Source organism: Crocodylus porosus, unplaced genomic scaffold, assembly GCF_001723895.1.
Source record: "Crocodylus porosus isolate Cpor-Errol unplaced genomic scaffold, CroPor_comp1, whole genome shotgun sequence".
Taxonomy (NCBI): Eukaryota; Metazoa; Chordata; order Crocodylia; family Crocodylidae; genus Crocodylus; species Crocodylus porosus.
This window is the reverse complement of record NW_017728886.1, coordinates 161,024,195-161,034,674: the sequence shown is the minus strand read 5'-3', so window position 1 is coordinate 161,034,674 and position 10,480 is coordinate 161,024,195.

Genomic DNA, 10,480 nt, shown 5'->3' with positions numbered 1-10,480 from the left:
ACAATAAATACCTGGAGAAATGGTTATTCAACTGCACACTTCAGGATAGGGCCCTCAGGGATTAATGTTGAGATGCAATATAGATACCTTGGGAAATGGGGGAAAGATACTAATATCTCAACACTAATAAGTGATGACTAGCCTACAGATGCTTTTGACAATGTTTCTACATACATCTAGTTAACAGGGTCATGCTGACAGCTCAGCAAAGGCAATGGAAGACGGGGATCATGGCCACATCCCCCCCAAACTTTGCCAACAGAGCTGGGACATCTTTTCAAAGGACACCTCTGCTGCTGAGTCAGAGCCAGTGCATTGTATCACTAGCTACGAAGGATAGTGGGTGAGAATGACAGTAAAGGCTAAGCTGTGACTGTCTTCCTTAAGCTGAACACTGCTATGGTGATTAAGGAATTTGATTTTGAATGAGATTTGGAGGGAAAAGGAAAGACCATAATCCTTTAAACACCTGGTTTAAAACAGCCTAAATTTTTTTTTGGACTCACAGTGAAACCTTCTTTCCAAATTTCTTAAAAATAAAATAAAATTATAAAACCAAAGTATCATTTTGTCTTTAAAAAAATCTAAATGTGAAATTTAGAAAATGTGAAATGTTTTGATTATTTTATATCCCCAGCCCCTTAATAAAAAACAAACAGACCTGAAATTATTTGATAAAATAGACACAAATGCATGAAATGTCTTGGTCTTGCTGAATCTAGAATTTGGGGGTTTTTGGTGAAAACATTCCAGAACAAAAAGATTCCTCTAGTTCAAATGGCAGGGTTAGATATCTCTCAGTTGTAAAACATGACCCAGACTTATGGATGAATTCAGAGGGATCTTGCAACCTAAGTCTAGGAATGATGCTTCTAATCATAAAGAATAAGGTACAAGGCTATGAAAATGCATGCTGCATTTACCAAATATTTTGATTTTTAAAATGATTTAGGACAAACAGTGCTAATTTCCAAGAGCATTGTGAATCTAGGCACCACTCCTGATATGGGTGCTATGATTCTGTTATTCTTGAGTCTTAAAATATGCTTCATTTAAAAAAAAAATAAGGCTGGTGTTGGTGACCCCGAGGAAAAAGTCAAGTTGAATAAAGGGGGAAAAAACAATATAGAACTGGAAATTAGCACAAGAAACTAATTAATGATCTCAAGTGTGTGTTTTGGGCATAATAGATATTCTCCATCCTAGAAACCTGAAAGAACGGGAATTTGAAATTGCAGATACAGTACCAAGCAATTTTAACTAAACTATTTACCTGGAAGTGGTACCACATAAACTGGAGGATAGTGAATTTAATGCCTATATTTTAAAAAAGAAGAGGGTGAGGGGAGGACTGGAATGCAAAACTTCAGTGCAGATTTTGAAGAAAAAGATAGTTAATATGGCATATTAATACAACATAGGTTTACAAAGATGCATTGTGAACCAAAAAGCATTCTGATATGTTTCATTGATCCTGAGAAAAAATGTCTCACATTAGAAAGCTTGTCTTACTCTATCCAACTATAAAGATGGTCCACTAAAAGGTATCACTGTCTAAGAAATCCTTGCCTATCACAATTTCTTGACCAGCATATCTGTAACATCACTCTTACACTTCCAGATTAATAAAGTAATTGTAAGGTAGGCAACGTGTGGCCTCAAGGGGAGACAGGACAGGGACGGTATTGGAAGGGAAGAATTAGGCTGGAGGTAAGTGAAGTTTTTCGCAGGGCAGCCTATGTTTAGGTTCTTGGGACTGTTTGATTATAAAAGTCAAAGTAACACAAATGGAATTAATCCTAAACCTATACTAATTAACTACATGTTGGCACTTTATCAAATGTAGCTGGATAAATATGGATCACCTCAAAATTCAAAGAAAAAATTATACTAACTTTCTGTTAACTTGAACAATGGCAGTTTTTTTTTAATCTTCCATCTTTTTTGAATCCTTAAATTGTTATAACACCCAGTGAGCACTGAGATAACTGCTGTTCAGATAATTCACTGTCAAAAATATTGAGCATACTTTAGTTGGATGGCAGTAGTAATGGTCTTTTCAAGTGCTCCTGCACGAAAGCTGAGCCTATCAAGGTTTTTTGGCAGGCTTTGCGTTTAACTTGTCATGTTATATATTGCAGCAGTGCAATTCAGGATCAGTATAAATCAGCTTACAAGTCTCAGGGAAGCTGGGGGAGTTTGCTGCTGCAGCCAATTAGCAGCACAATAACTAACAGAAGGTGGCAGCATTTTAACATTGTCAAATGCAGTTTAAATCGAGAGAGAAGGAGGGAAATGAGTACAGTCTAAGAAGCTCTTTTAAATTCCAGCTGGATTTAAAAATTGCTGCCTAATATTTATTGGTGTGGTGAAGGTGTACAGCCACAGACATACAGAGATGTGAATCTGTAAGACCTCTTTAGCTCTCATAGTAGGTGTCTAAGTGTGAATTTTACTTACAGTAAAAGTATGGCCTCCAGAGAGAGAGCAGAGGACAAGAGAGACACCACAATCTGTAACAAAAGAGAATTGATGGGATACCTGTGATAGCTTTATCATTAAAAGTGAGCAGAAAAACTTATGGCCCATCAGAAATAATTAGGCCCTAGTCCAGCATTGTACCTAGATTCTTGGAGGTCCTGGGAAAACTTTTAGTGTTAGGCCCCCCTTCGCCAGACATAATGATAATAATAATTTTTAAATGACCATTTTCGGGCCCCCTTTTTGTCTGGGCTCTGGGTGACTACCCAGTTCACCCATGCCTGTGTCCAGCCCTGCCCCGGGCTCATACTAGTTTTACATAGGTAGACCTCTGTTACCTTCAGGGAGTTCCTCTACCCACTGCCAACTCTGGTCTTCTCATTGCAAGTCTCACAGCATTTAGTATTTTTGATAAAGCTCCACCTCCTATAACTGGGCTAACTGCACAACAATCTCATTTTTCATTTCAACAATGAAAAAATAAAGTTTTAGTCCTTGTAATTTCAGTTAAATTGGAAAACCTGGACCAAACATCCCCTAGATGCTCAATACTTAAGCAGCAAAGACTATATATATATAAAACCAGGTTTAAAATCCTACTTTAGGTATTTTATATGATTTTTTTTCAATGCTTCAGAATGGTAATATTCACATTATTAAGGGTTTTACATAGAAGGGCTGTACTTAAGTGTAGGGTTAATTGCCTAACTGGAAGCATGTGAGTGGTGTCATTGGTATTAATGAGGTTACTCACCGGCTTACAGTTAAACATGTGCTTAAGCAATTTTCTGAATCAGGGCTTTTAAATTAATATAAAAGGTGACCCAGTGCACATCAAAATCATTGGCAACACTACTGTTAGATGAGACACAGAGTTCTTATACAGAACCTTTCTTCTTCGCAAACTACTTTTAAATGTTGTTTGATTAAAGTCCCTCACCAGTGCTCCAGGATAGGTATTGTAAAGCACTCTAGAACTTATTAATAGAGGCCACAATAGGGTCCCCACATTTGGCAGCTAGCTGAGACAGTCTGAGCAAAGATAGCTCATTTGGACTTTTTCCCCCTGTGGTACTTCTAACAGGTTCTATATGTCCTTTAAAAACATAATAAAATAGACAAATCTCAATTTTCAATGATAATAAAGACAATTCAATTCCCAGTCCTGATAAATAGAAAAAGAAGCCCTGTTTTTGAAGTGGCTTCATGCTGCATCCATCTCAGCAGGTTGATTGCAATGCAATTAAGCCACTGGGCAGATCACCAGATGGCAGCCAACTATGTGAGGAGTTAATCTACAGTAAACACGAAATCTTGCAGGAACTGAGCTATTGTGGCCTTGACACTGAGATATGATTTTGGACAGTGGACATTCACTCAGACTCAACTGTGTTACTATACTCATGTTATGGACAGGTAAACTGAGGCAAGAAGAAATTAAATAATTTTTTCGGGGCCCTGGTAAGTCACTGACATATTTGGAATATAACAATGGTACTCTTATTCTAACAATTTTGCCAACTGTTATTCCATTTTATGCTTTGCCCTGAATACCCAGATACTATTGGTAACCAAGGAAGTATATAGTAGTCATGAAAAAAGCAGGTAGACAAATGATGCCAATTTAATTTGAGTTGACTTTACAATGGCTCTTCCTGAAGTTCCTGTTTAATGCATTATGGGTTAAACACTTAACAGGAAGTCTACACAGAGGACTGGAGGAGCATTTCAACCTTGTGGAAATATTTGTCTTTCTGTTACTTCCCAGCACTGCTTGATTCCCAGGCATCAGAGGATGTCTTCTTCCTAGTATATATAATAACAGCAAAAATCAGTTGAGAAAAACTAATGAAAATAAAAACAGGGCAGGAGGGTACCAGTCTCTCTAGTTCTGACCTTAAATAAATAGCAACACAGAGATGTACTCATTTCCCAGTACAAACTTCTGTTTAATTTGTATGTTCTTCAGTAGACAGTCCTCTGTATGCTGCATACTCTGCCTGTGTTGTAGGTAAATCTATTAGCTAATCATCTATTAGAATTATTCTCTTGAAATTAATCCGGTCTAAATTTGACATACATGATGTATAATGACAACAGTTATAAAAAAAATCACTTTACAAAAGAATGACCTTTAATGGAAGGGGAAAAAAGCAAATTTAGACTAAATTGATTCAAAAGACACAGGCAGTCAAGGGGGGGATATCTCCTTTTTCTGTTGTCATAATGATAAAATGGCTTAGATGTCATAGTTGTATCAGGCTCCCAAATGCCACATTTCATATTTTTGTCTAGATTTTTTATTATTATTTTTGTGGTTAGTCCATGCATAAGGAATAAAACTTCATGCATGACTTCTAATATCATCATTAAGATCTTTGTTAAAGTTCATTCCATCACAGCAGATGCATTTTAATTGCCACATCCTCCAACTCAGGTCTGCAGCACTGTTTATACTGCTTTAAATTAAAACCTTGGTAACTAATGGCAAGTCCTGTCAGTCCTTTAATAAGTAACATGTGAAAAGCAAACTAGTCATTTTTAAGATGAGCAAATTAGATGATAGCAAAAATGGATCTTGAGGGGAAGAAAGTGCTGATTTGTGTGCCGGAGTGGTAAATTCCATTGGACTTTAATGAGGTGATGGAATCCCATGCCAGTGACCTGCACAGTAAAACAAATCCTGATACTGCTTCTCAGGCAAAAGTCCTCCTGGCTGACAATGACATCCCACGTGCAAGAAATAAGTAGGAATGTCAGGATATGACAGAGTACAGCTAGCAGTAATTGCACAGCATTGTTCTCACATTGATAAAATACTTTTGGATACTGAACATTAACCAGAGTATTAGCTGCCCATGTCCAGCAATGGATGTAGACAGACAAGTGCAAATTGTTTAGGCAAGAAAAGACACAAGTTTCCATAGCTGTAGCAGTTACAAATAAGTATAACATTCAACTTGCAAACATCATGGCTGTCTTCAGCTAGGGGTTTGGACATTTCAGCTACAGATTGTTGATCACTATTGTCCCTGCCACATGTTAAATATATTACACAATTAACTGGTTAATTGCACAATACATTTAGGCCAGACACAATACATTTATGCCAGGCACATGTGCAAAGTAATCATCATGCCATAAAAATGTGCATCCGGCTATAAAAGAGCCAACCAGCTACAAAGTTAGTGCTTGAAAATGCATAACAACTTTATAGCTGGGTTTTATATAGCTTTAATTAATTTGAACATATGACAGGACCCTATTACTCAAATCAGAGTAATTTTACATAGTGTTGACAAATGCTCACATAACCACTGTTCATTGGTGGTCCACAGACCTATGTCATTCTGTATAAAACACCCCCTGCAGTTTCTCTACTCTTTGCCTATCTTTATGAACTCTGGAGACTGCTCCCTACTTATTTCCCTAACATCATCCCTCCTATTTGTAGATTGTATAACTTACTGCTCAGATTCTCTTCAGTTAAGCAAATCACAAATAGGACATCCTGACAGGACCCATGTCTTAACCAGTCATTGACCCACATTATGTCATATGTTCTTTGCTCCCCAGACTCTCCTGACATAGCAAGAGATCAGTATGTCACACTTATTATTCTATATTACTGAATTGCAAACATTTGTGTGTGTGTGTGTTTGTGTATAATATTTGCAATTATATATATATCAATACATGATAACAAGAACCTAAAGGTAAAAGTGCCATTAAAAAAAGCAAAAAACAGGACCATCTCAGTGTAACTTAGACAAAGTTTAACTTAGACTGGGTGTAAACTAGACCAGTGTTTCTCAGTCTATGGGTTGTGACCCAAAAGTGGGCTGCAAGAATATATGAAAGGGTCATGAACAAACTTTAAAAAATGGTTTCTCCTTTAAAAGATTAAAACTTGGGAAACCACAGCTTTTCCTTTGTAGGCTGGCAGAGTTCCAGCCTGCGAAGGGATGCTTGGGACCCCTCTTTTCTCCCCCTCCACACCACACTCTCAGGGGCAGGATACAGGAGGCAGCAAGGGGAATGAAGGGCACTGGGTTGGGACTAGCCACTGATGTTTACAAATGGCTTCTGGTACAGAAAATGTTGAGAACCACTGAACTAGTCTATACAGATCCTTTATTACGACCCCAAATGGAGACATATATATGGGCAAAATGGGTAACTAGATCTATACTCTTTTGTGTGTGTGTATCCAGTTATTCATTAAGCAGGTATAAACTGATAACAAGCCTGGAGGTGCAAATTTTGTGCAGAATTTTGTTACTGACTTTTGAAAATTTGACTGTAATACATGGAAAGTATTTAAATCTGTGGTAATAATTTGACAGTGGATAAAATGCAGCAACACACAAAAGAGTGAAGAAGAGAAAATACTAGCTGTTTTTACCTTACAGATATTTCCTAGTTTGTCACACCTGTGTTGTTTTTTTTCTAATGAACAGAGTGCACGCCTTAGTATTTATGATGTGTTGCAAGCTATGATGGGTTATAGGCCTTAGATCAAAACTGGTTGTTAGAGTGTCCATCTACAAATGCAGTTACCATGAAGCAATAAACTCTGGTGCAGTATATACATGCAACCAGGTCTACAGCAGTTAGAGCCAGGGCGGACCAGCCCCAGGCTGGCTGCAGGCTTGTGGTCAGCCGTGGATTCTAGGTCATGGTGTTGGGTGGCAGAGGGTCTGGTTGGAGCATGAGGATGCTACAGTATGAGACTTAGTGACAGGCAATCCCTGCACTGTAGCATCCCTGTGCCCCAGCCTGCCCTGGTCACCATCTACACTTAGTTGAGATGGTGTAAATTGCTCTGCTACGGGATAGTATTTTTCCTAGGCAGTACCATAAAATGGCAGAGTTAATTAGTTTACTGTATCTTTAATATGGGCACGGATTTAAACTGTGATGCTTTACTGATGAGCTAATTAGTTGACTCCACAGTAAAGGGCATGTGTAGATGCACCAAGAATAAACAGACAGGGAAAGCCCTACCGCGCATAGTTAAGGAGCCTCCCAATAACCACAGTAGCCAACTTTATACTCTCAGCCTCGACCTGGATGGCATAATTGTTTTTGCCAGGATTAAGAAAGAGATCTAAGGGAATTCTAAACTAGTACAGGACCCCAGGCTAAGGAAGGCTATCTAAGAAGCATCAGGAAGAGCTAGCTGGATTAATAGATTCATAGATTGGTAGAAATAGAGAGCAGGGGAGAGAGAAATAGAGAGTACTTGCTGCAACCAAGCTGGTCTTCTTCTCTCAATTAGTGATAGGGTTTAGCTGAGTTGAAGGGAATATATAAATGATGGCAATGCCTGTTGACTTTTTAAAATCTGTCTTTGAGTCCCTTTTCTCAGCTGCTCTTTCAGGTTCCTGAAGCTAAAAGGCTTACAGTGCCAAAGTCTGCTGTACCTGTTGGATTAACATGGTTAGGAAAGAGATGCTGCAAATATAAGATGTCATTTAAGAATGGTTGATCTAAGGTAACACCCAAAGACTAGGTACTGAAGATCGAGGTTGTCACATCAACCATTTGCTTGAGAGGAACCAAACAGTACAACTCTCACTTTAACTGCTTCCAGAAGGTTTTATAGGTTAGTATTTTTAGTAATAAAGAGGTTGATTGTTGTGGCTGGTAAATTCTGGCCAAATCCTTTATTTTTCAATCAGTATACCTGATGGTAGCTTTCACTATTTTGCATCTGTTCATCTGAATCCCTATGACATGCACTGAGGCAACTTATCTTTAAAATTAAATTCTTGTTCTTCAAGTACGATATTTATTGACAAATCTGATGCATGAAAATGTTTCCTGTGAGTTTAATCTCCTGGGAAGATTAATGAAATGTTTCATCTTATTTGTTTATAAGCAAAGCAGTTTTTAGAGAGACTTGAGCAATAAGACTGTTAAAATTGAAGATAGGTCTTTGTGGGATTTGGATAGCTTGAAAAGGACAAGATTTTATAAATATCATGTCTCTGAAAACATGCCATTGCTACTTTCTTCTGTTCTGTCTCTTTCCCCCCTAAATTAAATTCTTTTTGTTATGATAGACCAGTAGCTGTTAAGCATTACAAAGAGCCCCTGAATGTATTAGTGGCTTCAAAAAGGATAAGGAGAAAGAAATAAGGTTGGCTATTGATCAGTAGCTATTATTTGCCTAGGCCGTGTGGCATGCTGCAGAAAAAATAGGCCTAGGGCTTGGGGCATATAGTTGAAAGGGGGCAGGGAAATGGGGGTGTTTTAATTAGAGTGGTTCCTGGGCAGCCAATCTAATTAAAATGTCACAGTATCACGTGTATTAAGCCACCACATATTTACAAATGGCTATGGGACACTTTATCTAAACCTCATCTAATGAAGTTTAGTTAAAGTGCCCTGTGGCCATTACTAAATGTGCAGGGGCCTAATACACATGATGCTGTGGTGACCCTGCAGTGTTCTAATAAGAACATGAAGCACACTCAATGAATCAAGTCTTCTGTGATGCATTCTAATTAGAATACCAACACTATGGGTGACTAGGTACCACCTTAGTCAGGGGAGGCACATGCCCCCCCCTCAAGTGACCAGTTAGTGACTGCAGAGGAGTCCCCCCATGGGCAATCCTGACAACTGGGGGGGGAGGTGTCCTCCTGTAGCCAATCCCACTGACCAAGGAGGGGTCCCCCTCAGCTGATTTTGCTCATGGCGGGGGGTTCCCTCTGTGGCCGATTGCTGTAGCCACTTCTGGAAACTGTTTCTCAGGCTGAGGAAGCACCTGCACATGTTTGTCAGGCTGAGGAAGCACATGTGTGTGTATGTGCTGTTCCTGGATGGAAGGAATAGTAAAGAAGCCAGAGCAAACAAGAAAGCCAGTCAGTAAAATGGAAATGGAGGCATCAAGGGGTGAGAAACAGGCTGGGCTAGGGGAGGAAGAGGGATGTAGCAGCACAGGTAAAAGTGGAGAGGTACCTGGGGAGTCAGATGTCCAGCAGGTTGTAGTGTGTCAGAATTCCAATGTCTATATTGAGTCCATGACTTTCTGTATCCAGGAGGTTGATGAAGTGAAGTTCATAGATGCATCCGTGAGAAGTGGTTTGTAAATTCCCTTTGAGGATAAGGCCTGAGAAATTGGAGACAGGTGGTGTTCTGTTCTTGCCTTTGATAGATTTTTGGTGTGTGCTCATTCTGATGCACAGTTGTTGCTTGGTGTCTCCATGTATTTTCCATCAGGGCGCTTGGTGCCATGATAGAGATATGTATTGTATTGTGAAGATATCTCCACACTGGAGATATTGTTGGCAGGTTTTGCATGTCTGTCATGGCATGGCCTGGATCCATTCAGTGTGTTTTGGGCAGTAGGAAGTTGGCTTCTAGTGAGGTTAGCAAGGTTTGGTATAGACATTGGAATTCTGACTCACTACAACCTGCTAGACATCTGACTCCCCAGGTACCTCTCCACTTTTACCTGCACTGCTACATCCCCTTTTCCCCCTCTCACCCTTTCCAACCTTTCTCTCACCCCCTGATGCCTCCATTTCCATTTTCACTGACTGGCTTTCTTGCCTGCATTGCATGCCCGCCTCTGGCTTCTTTACTATTCCTTCCATCCAGGAACAGCACACACACCAACTGCAGGTGCTTCCTCAACATGACAGAGGGTTTTTCAACCTGTAACCATATTAAGATATATTTCTCTAACTATTCTGTTGGTCTACTAAAAGATACCAGATCAGATTGAACCAAAGAACCTTGTCTGTCAATGCCATCCTTAGATCAACACCCCTAGCACCTGTCCCCAGTCAGCTGACCAGGACACAGGGCCCTTTGCGCATCTAAGCTCCAGGGCTGGGGCTGGCAGGGAGAGCTCTCTGGCAGCTGCTGGAGAAGAAGCTCCTACAGGAAAGGAAAGAAAGGCTCTATGACAATTTGGCTGCTTGAATGGAGGCTCTAAATTGAAACAGTGGGGCTTTAAAAATCACCACTTCAATTTAGGGCTGTT